Source organism: Python bivittatus, unplaced genomic scaffold, assembly GCF_059951505.1.
Source record: "Python bivittatus isolate LINGU-HERP-01145 unplaced genomic scaffold, Pbiv_v1 ctg000480_np1212, whole genome shotgun sequence".
In the NCBI taxonomy this organism is placed as follows: Eukaryota; Metazoa; Chordata; class Lepidosauria; order Squamata; family Pythonidae; genus Python; species Python bivittatus.
This window is the reverse complement of record NW_028277075.1, coordinates 42,917,852-42,935,230: the sequence shown is the minus strand read 5'-3', so window position 1 is coordinate 42,935,230 and position 17,379 is coordinate 42,917,852. Positions and strand designations below refer to the sequence as shown.

At 38.3% G+C, this 17,379-nt stretch overlaps 1 pseudogene; it reads left to right on the top strand.

Annotated features, from left to right (window-relative positions):
- The window catches only part of LOC148214964 (uncharacterized), a 49,351-nt pseudogene continuing 31,972 nt past the window's right edge, over positions 1-17,379 (top strand).

Genomic DNA, 17,379 nt, shown 5'->3' with positions numbered 1-17,379 from the left:
ATGAGGAAGGAATATCAAGCATGTGCAAAGCTGAAATACTTGATTGGTGATTCAGGTACAGCTCATCTGATGGGACTTTCACATAGACTTCTAGTGTGCAGTTTGTTTGTTTTTCTACAGCTTTTTGAAGACTGAAATGCACTGATAGCTAGCAGGTAATCTCACTTCCTGATCCTTTCCACAGAACACACTGTCCTTCCTGTTATTGAGCGTTGTGGTGTTTCTTTAGAGCCCCATCCCCATATGTCCCTAAACTTTGTCTCCTGCACTATACACTCTACTGATTCTTCATTCTTCTTTCAGCCTCCTTGCTACCAGATTCAGTGGATTGATCTCAATCTCCCAAAGTTGTTGTGCTCATAATTTTCTCTCATTCCCCCCCCCCCATCTCTGGAAAATCTGTTCTGGAACAGAACAGTGGAGACAAAGTATCAGGTTATCAGATTGCAAAAGTCCCAAACAGTGGGAAAAAGTTAAAGTTTTCTGTATCTCTTTGCTGCCATCTCATGGTCATCTGGATTTTTGTAGCCTAGAGGTGATAGCTGTCACACAGAAGGGATGAGCAGAGTCCTTTATCAGCACACGGGCTCTTGTGCTCATAGGGACTGAACAGAAGGCATCTTTAGGATTCTCCCTAGTTCCTTGCATTTTTTTATCCCAGTCAGTCTTATAAATTTCACTCTCCTCACAAATAAACTGCACAGTGTTTCGTTTCCTGAACACCTTATCTAACTCAGACAATCACTAACACCCACCCACACACATTCACTTCTAACCCCTATCTAAAGTGTGGATGGATTTTACTTCTGGACTTTTCCCATCTTTTCCCACCCATTCCATTGTACCACTTTGGCAGAAAGAAGCCACAGCCACTGGAATTCATAAGACGCAACCCCTCTTGATCTTTCCAAATATGTTATGTAGAGAGTTGAGTACAGCTGGCCTACATATCTGCATTTGTTTAATAAATCAGATTATAGAAAAGACATCTCAATGTAATCACTCTATCAATCATACTGCTTAATTGCAATACAACTATAAGTTACTCATTCATGAAGTCATCCTCATTAATACAGATTATTCTAAAACCATCAATAAAATGTTCAGGATCCAAAAGTGAGCTCAATGTATCTTTGAGTGCACCCAAGACTACAAGCCCACAAACAGCAAATGGGAAGCAAACCTCCTTAAAATCAAGGTTACTTATTTCTAACTAAACAGATCAGATTCATGTGCCTAAATTCAAAATATTTTTCTTTGGGCTTTTTAAAATGTATTGTTTGATCTACCTGCTGAATGGAGAGCAATGGCCAAACCCCCTCTTACTGATCCCCCTGAGTACTTTCAAGTCTGCTCTGGATGAATTAATGCTGGTATTGGCCTCACACTTTCAGTTCAGGAGAAATTAGAGAAAGCGGTTGGTAAATTCCCTTGCTAGCAGGAAAGCATCCGCCATATAGTTGGGGTTAAGGCTTTAAGAGTGGTGAGTTTTGATCAATGGCTGGTCTCCTGGATTCAGCCACCTGTCAGAACCTGATTCATGAGGTAGCAGGGGCTCCCCCTTCCTGCTGTACTGGGAAGCCTCTACCCACCCTTCACTGCTAATCCACAGGGTTTTGCTGTTGCTGTTTGACACAGAACCAAGAGCAATAGACCTATGCTTAAGACACATATATTCCAATTGACACATTTGACTTTAATTTCTTTTAAAATGAGGATTCTAGTGAGAGGAGAAAGAGAAAAAGTAGGTTAATATTTCATTCCCACCTCAGGCAGATGGGCTAAGAAAAATGAACAGGTGCTATAAAATCCCAGCCTCAGCAGCAGGATCTCCCCACCTGAAGAGCAGGTGGCAACTGAGGCTTGGATGACTTTCACACATATCCATCCTGTGTGCCAACTGCACCCATTCTTGGACTAGGAGGCCCATCACTCAAACTTTTGTCTCCTTTCATCTTGACTACTATAATACACAACATGTGGGGCTGCCCTTGAAGACCACTTGGAAGCTGCAACTGGTCCAGAGTGCAATAGTGTGAGTAGTTATGGGAGCACCTTGCTATACTCATGGAACATCATCACTTTGTTAGTTGCCTTGGTTACCAGTATCAAAATTGCTTCTGAGTGCAATTTTCAAGGTGCTGGTCATGACCTATAAAGTGCTTCATGGCACAAGGCCTGGTTGTCTCTGATTACTTCTGCCCCTCAATAAGATTTGGGCATGATCTGGGTCCCACCACTTAACCAGTATTATGTGATGGGATCCAGGAGATGTGCCTTCTCTGTTGTCATGCTTGCCCAATGGAAGAGCATTTCCTCTGAAATTCAGATGACCCTGACTCACCTGTGTTTTGGAAGGCTCTTAAGAACTGTTTTTTACCCCCAGGCACTAGGTGAGGTGGTGTCGGGCCTGTCTCGGTTGTTCTTGGACTGTTTTTGGTTGGATGAAGTCACCTCAGGCACATTATATTTTATGATTTTTTGTTAATTTTTTTTTTGTGGGGGTTATTGTCTGATGTTTTTTATTTCTAAGTTGCATGTTGATTGGGCAACTGTATAAATTGAATGATTAAATAAATAAATATATAGATAGTCACTCTCTCTTAGGCCAACCTATTTCACAGGTTCATTGCTATGTGCACGGGGTGGGGGAGATTGGGAGAAGGGGTGCTACATATGCTGCCTTAAGCTCCTGTAGGAAAGGGGTGTGTGAATTTATTTATCTGTGTATTTGTTTGCAGGTTAACAATTGCTCCAGAAATAGACAACCTTTACTTTTGTTTAAATTATTGTATTCTTATACTGTATTATTGTCTGGTTTCACATGTTGATTGTTTTACCTATTAAGGATTTTAAAAATTCTTTTTATATACCATCCTGGACTATTTGGGGAAGAGGTGTGATATATAAAGAGTAATAATTAAAAAATGAATGAAATCTTAACCAGAAGCATTTGCATCTAAACATAGACCAGCCAAGAGAAGGACCAACATTACACAATGGTTATTGTTCATGCCCTACAGTATATAGGATGCGGTTAGTGTTGTGTCAGAATCTATGCTAAACATTAGTCACTAATGTATTTGGGGACTATACTACACATACCACTGCTAGTAGTAAATTATATATGTGAAAACGTCCCCATCTTAAAAAAAATCCTGATATACAAATTGAATCTATCAATGGGAAAAATACAGCCTAGTCTTTTTCTAGAGCTAAGATATTTCTGCATACCAAGGATTCTTTACAACACACAACTCCTTACCTGCAGTTTGAAAATATACTCTGTAGCAAAAATGTCACCACTTGCTTCTGTTGATGAAATCAATAAGTCTTGAGAAAGCTATTATTATAATAAACCCCAAACATATTTATTTATTTATTTACTTATTGATACTTATATACAATTCCAATCCAGCAGACATGTGCACAGATGTGCAGACACCATGGAATAACAGCAGTTTAGACATTGTCATTATCTTATTATATCTATGCATCAGATCTTGAAGAAAAGATCTGCATGTGAGAAATTCTAATTCCAAATTATCTTGGATTTCTGTTCCTTCATAGTTTCTTCTTGCTGGAATGTGAGCACGTTTAAACATGTTTTCTTAGGAACTGCGTTAGCTCAGCAATTGTTGACTGCAACTGTGAGGTTGGTGCATGTTGATTTCATGTAATAGCTCATATAACAGGATTTGGACAAAACTATGTTTTATGTCCTATTCTAACTGCTTGCCATTGCTGTAATAAATACTCATTGATTTCTCCACAATATCCATGGACTGGCCTTATTGTCACACATTTATTAAGCTGTGCTTGCTTTTCATTTACAAATGGCCTGAGAAAGCTGAGAAGTACAAGAATTATTAAGGGAAGCTGGATAGAAATCCTCTATTTCGGACTTACGCAGTTTTGGACTTCTTTTCCAAACCCTCTACCTGGATCAGTTCAGGCCATAAGGTATTATGGTAGGGAGGGATGGAGAGAGAGAGAGAGAGAGAGAGAGCGCCTAGGTTTTGCAAATACACTCTGCCAGCCTGTAAGCCCCAACTCATTATCCCAGTGAAATGCAGTTCTCTGAGGAGCTTTTAGCACTGTGTTATGACCCAGCCCCATCTGGATGGTTGCTACTGGAAATGAAATGCTGAATATTGTTGCTCATGATCCAGAGATAATCAAAGGGAGAGAAAGGAAGTCAGAGAGTTCAAAGGCAACCTAAGACTTAAGCATTTGCTATTTTTTCAGCATAACAATATTCCAATCCTTTATTAGTGTCACTGTTGTCATCATCATCATCATCATCACCATCATCATCATCATCATCCATCTTACCATCATCATTGCTAACACTGGATCTTTGAGAAGTCTTAGGTCTAGGATAATTCTTACTTTGTATACTTTTCTCAAAATTAGTGGAGATAAGTACACGAAACTGCCACCAGCCCATCCAGTCTAGAACTGCTAACTCTGACAATGGTTTTCTGTGTCTCAGGTCTTTCCCATCACATCCTTTTTCATCAGGAAATGCCATGACTTTTACATTACAAGCCTTTGATCTACTTCTGGGTTCTTTGTTTTATTTATTTTGTTTATCTCCCTCTGCAATAAAAATGACTCTTGGCAATTTTTATGACCATGAATCTTTCATAAATTGGTTTATAAAAGATCCAAGTTTTGTACTGCAAAAGACTTTTTTTTTACCTAATCCTGAGTATTTGGCCTCTGGTTCCTCTTCACTATAATATTCTACATTGGATTTTTAAAATTTACAAAACAACAGGAAAAGGGGAAAGGAAAAAATTAATTTGTTCCTCATTGCATTCTCTTACCTAGAGATTTTAGTGGAAGCATAGTTTCAAGAGACACAGGCTGTATACAAAAAATAATAATGGCTCAAGAGACAATCAGAGGCTAAAAACAGCTAATGTTCAAAAGTAAAATTACAGTGCTTAAGAAAAAAAAGTCTCAGCCTGCAAAAATGATGATGCAAAGATAGTTTATCTCTAAATTGCTAAATGGGGCAGTATTTGGACTTTTGCATTAATATTGCCTTAATGTTTGGCTCTTAGCTACTTTTAGGTTCCAAGCATGTGAATGACATTTATACTAATTCTTCCTCTAGTTCTTTTTAAAAGTGGGAACTCTCACATGACCTGGCCTTTCTAAATCCAATTCAGCTATCTCAGAGCTGAAGAATTTGAGAAGACCACAACTGATGCATATAATAAGGTCCAAAGCAGAAGCTAATTTGCACTTTCAGCTGCTAAGTGATATGATTTGCATCTAGATTTCAAAAACTAAACTAATTTCCTTTTCAGCTACTGATGAGTAACAGAATATGCATGTAGGTTTCATAAGCAAACTGCAGTTAGTAAACATTAAGGCTACCTGATTTGGGCTGCAAAAATCCAGACATAAATAGACTCTACGATAGGTAGACTCTGTATTTTTGCAGGCCCTGTCTGGTAGCCTCCAAAATGTGATCTATGTGTTCTACAATATTCTTGTTCTCAAAGTCATACTATATACCATCAATAGTTAAAACTTTCTGTTTCATGTGTCTTCCACCACCTTTTTTCTTCCATCTCTCATTAAGGTCTGACTTCTTGAAGTAGGGAGATTCAGGATCTTAATGTGAACACAGCACCTACTTAGCACTATATGCACATCAGACTAGAGAAGCAGCAGTGATAAACACATTTTTGACACAAACACACCCCAAAAAAGAAAGAAAATGAAGTGTTTTATATATCTTGCAAAATCACGGATCTGATCAATGACATTCGGCAAAGTGAGTAGATATGTGTGCTGCAGAGACTCCACAGATGCCTATGGAAAACTCAGCAGACTGACCTTTTTCCCCAGCATTGTTTCTGCTGTGTGGGTAGAACCAAAGGGGGCATTCTGCAGGCACATCACATTTTCTGCAGGAAAACGTTTTGGAACTATGGATCCTAAGACCCATCTTCCTCTTCCTCCTCAGAGGGCTTCACAGATAGTCTAACTACAACAGGTTGGAACTGGAGCAGTTCCCTTCCATGAATTACAATGAGGAAGAGAATTAAAAACAGCAAAAAATGGTTGGGTCTGTTTCTGGCATTGATGGATGTATGGGTGAAATACTGTTGTCCTGGCCAGTGTGATTTTAATAATTGTGCTTAACTAAATAACATTTTTCTTGGCCAGGATTCCTAGACTAAAATGCCTTGGAAAGGGAATCTGTACTGCATTCTGCTTCAAGGTGCAGTCTATGGTAAAATCTTTCAAGTACAATAATTCACTGCCTGGAAGTGATATTCTTATGAAAGGCAAGGTCTGAGGTCCTCCTTGAGAAAGAGCAGAAGAGTGCCATTTCAATGGCCCCAAACCTTTCCCATTTATATGAAAAAAAGAAAAAAAAATTTCCTGATTAGCTGTTGGTAGCTGTTAGCATCTCTAAAGATAGCCTGCTGATGCATACAACACCAAAGAAAGTAATTAGAGTATCTGACTAGCTGGACCGAAGGAGTGTTTCAACAAGGCCAGATCCTGATTACAAAGAAGTGATAATGGAGATGTGATTGACAACAGAGATAGGCACACAGGTGCCACAGAAATTCCTCTTTTTGTCTCCAGGAGGATCAGAAAAAATTCATTCCCAGGGAAAAAGACTCAACTGACCATTGCTTGAAGGAAGTTCCCCTAACTACTGACTAGCTGTCATCTGAAAACCCTAGTTGTATATTCAAATAATAATAATAATAATAATAATAATAATAATAATAATAATAATATAGCGAGCTTTGCTTTTTTTTTTACAAAAAAGGGGGGAAATGAAATTTACATACACACACACACACACACACACACACTTATATTATCTTACTCACCAGGTTCTGGTTTTGGTTTGTTTCTCTTTTAATCAACTTTGTGCAACATCTACATTCTTCCTCCCTTTAACCTTTATTAGCTAATTTCATTAAAAACAAAAATTCCCCTCCATCCTAACTGTATTGCTTTGACCTCTTTGGGGGGCCTGGCTAAGTTGTGAAAATTCTGGGCCACAATTCTTCAGAAGGAAACTTCAAGTTCTTTCTGCTTCACTTCCTCTTCACATGTCTGAGGCAGTTAATGCTGCTGCCCCATAGTCTGGGTGGCAGGAGCTGTGTGCTAGCGATGGCACCTATTGTTGGAATTTTTCCTCTCGTTAGTCCCCTTGACCTTTTATTGTCTTACTCCTAAAGTGTCAGGTCAGATTTAGTGTAAGGTCTCCCTTCACTAAGGACTCCTTTCCTTTCGTGGATCACTAAACAGGACAATTGCTCTATCCATCTTTTCAGAGCCTATTGTGGGACACCCCCCCTCAGCTGAGAAAAGTTTGATTCACTGGGAAACCATTTTGGTCAAACAGAAGACAGACTATGTGTTCTTTAAGGAACTCTGTCTTAATCGCTGCCTTTTTTTCCTGGGATATGAAGAGGATGCAAGAGATCAAAAGGCTGTGGAGTGCATGGGTTTGACCACAACCTTCCTAGAAATAATGGGAAACCTCCACTGAAAAATGAGCTCTGTTACAAAGGACAAACAAGAAGGAATGCTGCACAGGGTTCCCACAGCATTTGGAATCATCAGGTTTTTGGTCTTTCCATGAGGGAGATAATAAAGAAGAGATTTTTATTTAGAACACTGGAATGAAATTGAGAAGCTGAGTGATCAGTTCAACATATAACAGCACAGACGAATTGAAAACAGCTGTAAACTCAGTCAGATCATCTGGCGTTCCGGCCCAGCATTATCAATACTGACTGCCATTGGCTCCTAGATGCCTGAGGTTAGAAGTTAGGGCCTTCTTCATGCAAAGTGTGTGCTCTACCACTGAGCCATCGTCATCCTAAAATAAAGAGGAATATATGTAGTCAGTTATATATTTGAAAGAGATACTAATGGCTGCTTAGAAAATGTTTCCATCAGTGTTTAATTTGATTTTAAAGATAAGATGATGGAACAGGTAGTACTTTCTCAACTCCAGGCACTGATGGATAATGCTGATTATTGAGTTCCATTTCAGTGCACTTTCAGGCCAGATTTTGAAAAGAAAATAGCCTTTGAGAAAGCACCTCCGATCACAGCATCATTCTGGACTCTTTACCAGAATTGAGCATTAGAGAACTAGGTGGTGTAGTGCATCCAGGCTTTCTTGAAGGAGCAGTCTCAGAAGATGGTCTTGAGGAAGCTTTGCTCCTTCTCTTGGCACTGGTTTATGTGATGCACCAGATTCTTTAGGCTTCACATTATATGTCAACATATTTGAGTCTCTTGCTAAGTACATAATAAAGCAGGATGTGGCTTCCATTTCTAGTTTCTGATGGGCAAACCTGTGAGTGTAGACTTTGGTTTGTCACATGGGATGCTTATAATATAATCCCACTGATGGAAGGAGAGTGCATGATTCTTACTTATTTCTCCTTCTTGTGCAGCTGCTCCAGAAGGCTAGCCCTTCAGAACAATGTTGGAACTGATGTGAGGGAATGACACATCCCTATTTTTGCTATGGTTCCACAGAGCCCCCTAAAATATCTAGTAAATTGAGCCCACGCTGAGAAGCCTGCATACATGGAATTCGGCTTTTGTTTCCCAAAAGAAACATTTATACAAAGGTAGAACTGATAAAAACTAGACAGTGTTTTAGAAGGGATAAGAACTCATAGGTGGACAGACCAAAGGGTGTCAGGAGTCCAGTTTTACTGGTGGCAGCCTATCTTAATTATCTTTTACTGGGGAACCCTACCTTAATTATCTTTTACTGGGGAACCCTTGGAAGAAGAGAATTGCCAGCATCTCCTGATTTGTATGGGGGGTCTGCAAGGAAGAGGAAAGATCAACAAAGATTGCCTTCCTCCCTTGTCTATCATAATCTCATTTATGAATAAAGTGGGTAGACATAGCAGAATCCAACTGTTGGATTTTGGAATAGATACTTCTAAAAAAAATAGGGAAGAATCCATTTTGTAGCAGCACATTTGATACTGCTGTAGGACCTCTTTGTCTTCTACCCTTAGAATATTTTTGGGTGCATGAAGAGTTCACAGAACTCTGAAGAAGTACAATACTTCTGGGTTTCTCATTCAGGGGTCTAACTCCAAGTTTGGATCTATGCCAGAACTTGCATATTCCATCCTAAAATGTACTGATATCTCTTTCAACATCTAAACAGGAGCAACCCCAACAAACTACAGATAGCATTATGCTGAGTGGGATTTGATTGAAAACTTGTTTGTTGCATTAGTCGAATAAACTGCCATGCTTACAGGACAATAATTAATTCAGGCATTGGCAGCAGACAATATCATCCTGAAGAAATGAGGTATTAGTCAAGCCTATCCAAAGCCAGGTATTTCTCTCCCCTTTTATATTGCAAGATTTGAAAATTATGAAATAGTGGCCAGCGGATGGAGTTATTATCAGAGCAGATAAGGAAGAGAGATTTTAATTCACCAAATCCTGCTTTCTTTTCCTCTGCAATTGCAACTTACATTGGGAGAAAAATCCCATTTTTCTCATGGGTGGAGATCCTCCCAACAGGATCTGAAATTTCAGTTTCAGAAGCAATATTTATAGCCATAGCAAGAGAGGAAAAAGAGTCACCCGCTGGGGGAGATGGGCGGCACACAAATTAAATACATACATACACACATACATACATACACACACATACATACATACATAGTTAATTCTTCTTTCCTTGCCTGCTTGAGCCTGATATTAGCATACACGTTGCATCAGCTGCTATTAGCATTTAAAAACTACTCATGCAATACCCATAAGTATTGATCATGATGAAACAAAAGTGACAAAATGTGTGCCATGACATCATAGTGCAAACCCTGAATTTTTGTACGTGCATCCCCACATCAGACACAATGCACCACAATGTCTTTAATACTGCTTACATTTTGTCATTTGCCCCCAATTCCTATGACAATTGTCTCTATTTATTGGATTTGTACCACCATCCAATTAAAAAACGGCTCTGGGTGGCATACAGGATTAAAAAAAGATCAAAAACAACAATTAACTGAGGATGATACCAACACAGAAGGTTCAGTTTAACCTCAGCTTGCCTGTATTCAGTTCATCCAGACACTAAATAACGGGCAGAATGCAAGTACCTGTATTTCCAAAGCAGAGAAAAGGTGGAAGAGAAAAAAAGTCCATCCAGATAATAATTTTCCAACTCCATTCAATACAGTATTGTATGTGATAAATCAACAGATATCCACCAAATTCATTCTCAACCTATCTGCCATTTTCCTGGTTTTTTTTTTTTTGTAGCTATGATTTTGGTCTGCAGTTCATTGTCCAATTTTAAGCTGCTTAGAGCAGAAACATACCGTATTTTTACGTCAATAAGATGACCCCATGTACAAGATGACCCCCACTTTTCCAACCCAAAATTAAGAAATCAATATTTTAAAGATAGTGCAGAACACATTTTTATATAGTAATTAGGTAACATTTACCTTACACTCAGTGGGAGGAGGTCCAAACCATCTCTCTGCAGCTCTATTTCCATGCTCTTTTGCATAAGTGATTACATTCAATCACGAGTGAAACTGCCGATAGCTTGTCTCTGCAAACAGACTTCCTCTAATTGGTTTGTTCAGCATCAGCTGATGTCAGTTACATAAGTTTCGTGATTGGAGGAAGTCTGTTTGCAGAGACAGTATGGGCAGTTTCACTCGTGATTGGAGGCTCGTGATTGGAGGAAGCCTGTTTGAAGAGTCAAGCTATTTCACTCGTGATTGGAGGCTAGAAATAGGAGGAAGCCTGTTGCAGAGACAAAGTATGGGCAGTTTTGCAACCGCGCGGTTCTCTCCTCAGCTTACTTCCTTGAATAAGACGCCCTTCAATTTTTAGCGTAAGGATTTTAGAAAAAAGTATCATCTTATAGTCGGAAAAATACGGTATTTAGTTTGAATTCCATAGAGCACTGATGACTGGTCCATAAGTGAACAGCAGTAGTTGTAACATTCATATTTATTATCCTCCTCTCTTTCGCATTGGGCATATCAGTGTTCCATGATATTATTCTCATTCTTTCCCTCTTGCCACTACTTCTCTGTCCATTTTGGCAGCTTTCTCTCTTCTCCTACATACCTCTAATACCACTTCCTTCCCTATGTTCCATTGCAATCTGAGCAAAGTGCCAAAAGTAGTCTCTTGATGACTCAGAGATTCTATGTGTCAACTTTGGAACTCCCTTCTCCTGAATGACTGCCAAAGCCAGAGCAGATTTTTCTGGAGGCAATACAACTTAAAAAAAAAAAAAATCAGACAACACTTGGTAGCAAAGAATAAGCAGATGATTATTTTCAGATGCCTTTTTAGGATATATGTATACATTTTGTGTGTATATGTTGTAACTCTACCCTGAGTGGCAAGATGGGGGAATCTGATTTAATAATGATAGGTTCCCATCATTCACTATCTGAAAAGACCCTTACTTTTCTGATTGTCCCACTCTGAACTTTTTCTGCTGCTTTTATGCACTCATGTTTCAGTTTTACATGCACTTTCAGATTAAACTAAGAAAAAGTAGACAAGGATTATTCTGAAGGCATTGATCCTTCAAATTAAAGATACTTGAGATGGTGAAGAAGATAATTATTTAGAAGAACTTTAGGCCACAATTCTGTGCACATTTACATGTGAGTAAGATTCACTGAATTAAACGGAATCTATTTCTAAATAGTCATGTATAGGATTGTACTGTTAAAGCACTGTTAAAGTTTTAAATTATTGAATTGATTTGAGCGTACTAAAGCAGGACCACCCATATCTTTATATATTGTAAACATAAACATTTTGCAAAATATTATACCATCCAGATTTGAAAAGATATGTAATATGGACCTCTATCAGAGAAGCAATGTTCTGGACATTTTCTTGAGAAACACAATATTGTATAAATTACATTCATTTGGCAGCAAAATTTTTAAAAAAATAGATTGCACTTTGGTAATTAACTTACTAATAGGTGACTGGCTTAAGGAAATTGGTTATGTTATTATTATGCCCTCCTGGGGTCTTTGTATATTCATTTACAAAGTTTATTGGAATAGTATATAAATACTGCATAATTAAATAGGTCTCAATAGTTTTGGAAGGTGGATCAAACTGAAATAACACATTTGAAAAGTCATTGGAAAAAGTTTACTAGCTACTAGAATGCTCAACCTAATGCTAAAATAAGTATAGAGCCTAATGCTCAGAGAATAATGTTAACACTGTTATTGAGCATGATCTAGTTTATTTTCTAAAGCAAGTGTTGATACAATATATGCTTAATTTTCCATCATGTTATCTGTTATTTGTACAATCATTATATGTTAAGTTTTTAACATAGTCTATTAGTCTCAAGTTTGGATCCCAATTTTTTGTTCCATTCTAAGCTCCCATTAGGGATGAACAGTAAAGTTCAAGAAAAGGCTCAGTCTATGAAGAAGATTCCATTTATGAAAATATGCTTCTTCTGTTCATTTTAGGAGCCAGTATTACAAACATACAGAGGAAGGGGTAGATAACTAAGAGACTTGCATCATTTCCAAACTTCAGTAGCTTGCAGTGGTTATGATTCTTTTTTAACATTTTATTTCTTTCTCCACTGATTCCAGTAGCAAGGAGAATAGGTTTAACTTCATAATAAGATGGCAGGTGAGTACAAAGCATCTCCAGTAACCGGAGAGGCTTTAGGTCCAGTGATGAGACACCCCTGTCTTTCCTGCCATAGCTCCAACCTCAGAATACCTGATTTTGAGTCCTAATGAGTTTACAATTATGTGGAGCTTTCCACAGCCATGGATTTACAGGATAAATATGCTCCCAGTAGCAAAACTCCATCTTACCTTCACTTCATCCAATCCTCCTTGGATAGTTGTTCAAGAGTTCCTTAGTCTCTGTCTTTAATAAAATAAATTTCTAATAATAAAAATATGTATCTGCACGCTCCGTATAAGAAAATTATCAGCCCAAATCAATCCGTTGCAGGATCCTTTCTTCATTAAAGGTTATAGACTATGATCTCCTCTGCTGGTGCAGAATAGGCTGCTAGAGAGAAGTTTTTTACTTCGCAGTCTATGGCTGAAAGAGAGTGGCAGGCCCAGATCACCCAGCTGGTTTCCATGCCTAAAGCAGAACTAGAACCTGGGCCTCCTCACTCCTAGTCTAGAATCTTAACTACTATACCACAATAGCTTAGAAGAGCAATAAAAGAGAAAATACTTACTTGTTGCCTGGTTTGAGTATACCTGATTTTTTCTATAAGAATTATGGGTAACCCTAAACTCAGAATTCTAATGTGAAGACATTTGTAGGAACTGTAATAAGTATACGAATATACTGAAGAGTTGTGCCATGGGACAAACCCAAGCAATATGTGTGGCCTTAATGCTAATTATTTATTCTATATTTATTACATCTTATATTTTGACTTTTCTCCAGGAACTCAAGGAGATTCTCATTTCTCCCCACTGATCTTCTCAACAATATTAGTAACTTAGATGTAGAGTACTAACATCTCTTAAGAAGAGAACTTTGGGAATGTATTTGTTATTTATGGTGAATATTCAGATATATATTTTTGCTGTTTAGGGATGATGATGATGATGATGATGATGATGATGATGATGATGATGATGATTTATTAAAAGTATATGCTGCCCGACTCCCAGCAATAATAATTTGGGATAAGAGGACAATGTGTATTGTGTCTTTCATTCAATCTCATTTCCTCTATCTGTGCACATCCTCCAGCTATTTGCAACCTTTTGCTATTGTTAAGCAGTACTGAATCCACTGGCATTTAATTCTGGGAGGATGGGAAAAAGTAATCCAGGCATTTCCTATTGGCTCAAAATATCGAAACACCTGTTTAAATCATGAGTGGCTACTTGGCTGTGTTCTGCTCTGACCCTGCCCCTTAATGGAATTAAACATAGATTTACAGTGAAAAGTATCAAACTACATGGGAAAAATGCAGCCTCTTAAAATATGAATATGAATAGGTCTAATGAGACTTATATAGTTCCAGCCTTGGAACTCTTGGAGAAAGAGCAGAGAGAAAGCTTTGGAAAAATCTATAATTGCAGTGTCTGGGAAAGCCCTCTTGAAGACTTGTGAGAAATCTCATATAAACCAGTTCTCCAAAAATCCTTGCAGCAATTCATGCAAGCAAAGGAGGTTGCATAGGCAGAACACAGTAAGGGCATTCCAGTCTCTATTCCCACGATCCTGCTGAAAACCATGGAAGCCATATCACAGAGCTCAACTCTGTAAACAGTCAGTCTGTGTGGTTACAGCTGATCCCTACAACTGTAGCCTCCTTTTAAATGAGTCTTATCACATGGGAATCAGTCAGGTCTTATCTCCGTGCGGTACTGGCAACACAAGATGGTCACCATGCAGTCAGCAGGTGAGCCAAAGAAGAGGGCTGCTCATCCTCCAAGTTCAGAAATGCAACTGCTGAAGGCTAAATAACTGCTATTTGAGAGACGATATACAGATCACAATTAATTTCATTTTTCCTGTCAGCTGAAATCAATTAAGGTTTCCAAACTGAAAAGAAGTTGGAAGATCACATGCTGACATAAGAAATCATTTACTTTTATGTACTTAAATTTGTTTCCTGTTATTCTATCAAACGGCATTTAATGAAAAGGCAGGAAATGCAAAATAACAAATCAAGAACAATATATAAACCAGGGCAGGCAGATAAAACACACCAAGAAAATAGCCAATTTAAAATATCTTCACTCTCCTCTTTCCCTAAAAGACAATGAGTGAAAAAAGCAAAACGTTTGGACGTGTATTGGCATTTCTGGTATATAGTTGTTTTAAAAGGAATTCTCAATAACTGAAGAAAATGTTTTCACCTGCTGTAAAGCCACTGGATCCAACACATTACACTGAAAAGTGTTTGCTATTTCTTTTGTTTATGTGTGTGTGTGCCTTCATGTCCGTCGTGACTCCTGGTGACTACTTGGACACGTCCATGCAGTTTCCTTGGCAAGATGTTTGGAGTTGGTTTCCCATGGCCTTCTTTCTAGGGCTGAGAGATGTGACTGGGCCAGGTCACCCAACTGGCTTTATGTCTTGGGGAGGACTAGAACTCACAGTCTTCTGGTTTCTAGCCCAGAGCCTTTCACTACTAGACCACCTCTAGACTTCAGTCCCATGGATGCACCTTGTGCTGATCACCATTTGTCTTCTCTTTGGCCAATCCTGAATGTTATGCTAGACAGTGGGGGCCGATAAAAGAACCAGGGTGAGGCAAGAGTTTTGCCCGTGGAGGAATATGATCTTGCAATAATGTCACTTTCACTACAATGAATCCAGATATAAATTAACTTGGTTCTGATTCCTCACTGCCACATGGGGTAGTGGTCTCATCTTCAGCTATGGAAGCTCACTGACTGACTTGGAACAGTTGCTATCTTTTGCTGCTAGAAAAAAATGGAAGATGGAGTGCTACATTCACCATCTTGAGTTCTTGAAGGAAAGATGAGATGTAAATCTAACAACTAGATAAATAAGTTCCATATCTACTCTAAAACACAGACCAAGAGACTAAACTGTATCATTTATTGCTTGTAAGGTGCTTTTAGATATTTTTTTTAGATTTTTTTTTTATCCTGCCTTTATTATTTTTATAAATAACTCAAGGCAGTGAACATACCTAACACTCCTTCCTCCTCCTATTTTCCCTGCAACAACAACCCTGTGAGGGGAGTTGGGCTGAGAGAGAGTGACTGGCCCAAAGTCACCCAGCTGGCTCTCATGCCTAAGGCAGGACTAGAACTCACGGTCTCCTGCTTTCTAGCCTGGTGCCTTAACCATTTTGGAGCTAATATAAGCACAAAATAGTTAGAAGTTCACTCCTTTTTTTTACTGAAGTACTCAAACATAAATACATCACTTATGGCTGTTTAGGTACATGCCAGTAGTACACCTTTCTGCTTTGGGTTGAGTTGGGTTTTTACACTGTATAGTCAGGCTGGCATCTCTACAAATTTTAAGGGCAACTCCTTCTGATACAATGGTATGTCATTCATTTTGAATTTTCCGTTCCAAAATGCATTTGACAGGGGTCACGTCCTTGTTTCACATGACTTTATAACTGGAAATTCAGAGCTAGGTGTTCAGCCAGTAAAACTGGCTAATGCTCTATTGAAATCAACAAAACCATTTCAATTTAGAACATCCAAGCTCTGCTCCAAAAATGAATGCTCATTCATTGTTGTTTTTTTCCTAATTTTTATGGAGGGGCAGGATAATGGAAAAACTTAGTTCTAGAGAATTCCAAACCAAAGCTTGCACATTATTGTATATCCTTTGAATTGTTCCAAAAAAAGTACTGCCTTAATATGCAATTTGGATTTTTTTTTATAGCTATTATGGCTGCTTTTATTTTTTATGTACTCAGAAGGAGGAGTTCCCTCTATGGACAAAGCAAGATTTTATAACACCAGAGCTAGGATTTTTGGGGTGCGGTGGGGTCTTATGGTCTTATCTTCTCTGATTACTAGATAAAGCTATCCCGTTAGAATGTGAAATCTTTTTGCTTAGCCTACTATATTTTCTAAAAATATCCATGTCTTTGTTAATAAAATGCTGTTTCTTTTCCCTTCTGTTTTCCAATCCCCAAAAGAGTGTACTTACATTTCCACACTATCACCATTCCCATTCCTTTATGTCTATAAAACATTCTGAAGCCCACAAATGATTATCTTCATGTCCTCAGCATCATCAAGGTGAGAAACAAGAATACCAAAATGCTCCCTTCAGCTGACCAAACATGCTGCCACCAGAGCTACAAAAATCTCCTCGTTACCCATGGGACTCCACACAAATGGAAAAGAAAATACATATTGATTTGCACTTAGCATTTATTCAGTGCAGACATTTGTTATTTAAGCTTTTTCTCCTGATTCTGCAGCAGCTTTTGAAACCTCATCTTTGTTAAGGGATTTTAACTGGATATATCCAAGCCAAGAAATTATCTTTATCACAAATTAAAACAATATAGATGAAATTGATCTTAATTATGTACATGATCTTGGGAATGAGTTGGAGCATCCAGTTCTTTTGAGTGGAAGGTTATTTCAACAATTTGGAAGCGAGCTTCTGTTGATTTTAGAATGTGGATATTCCACACTTACTAGACTCCTCAGAGAATTTAAAATAAGACTTGGATACCATTTCCATATTTTGGAAATACAGTTTAACAAGTAGAACATTCACACATGATTTGAGCTTCTTCCACTGTAATTAGAAATTGGTCATGTGGTTCTATAACACGCACAACCTGTCCAGGATACATACTGAACATCTTGCTAACTA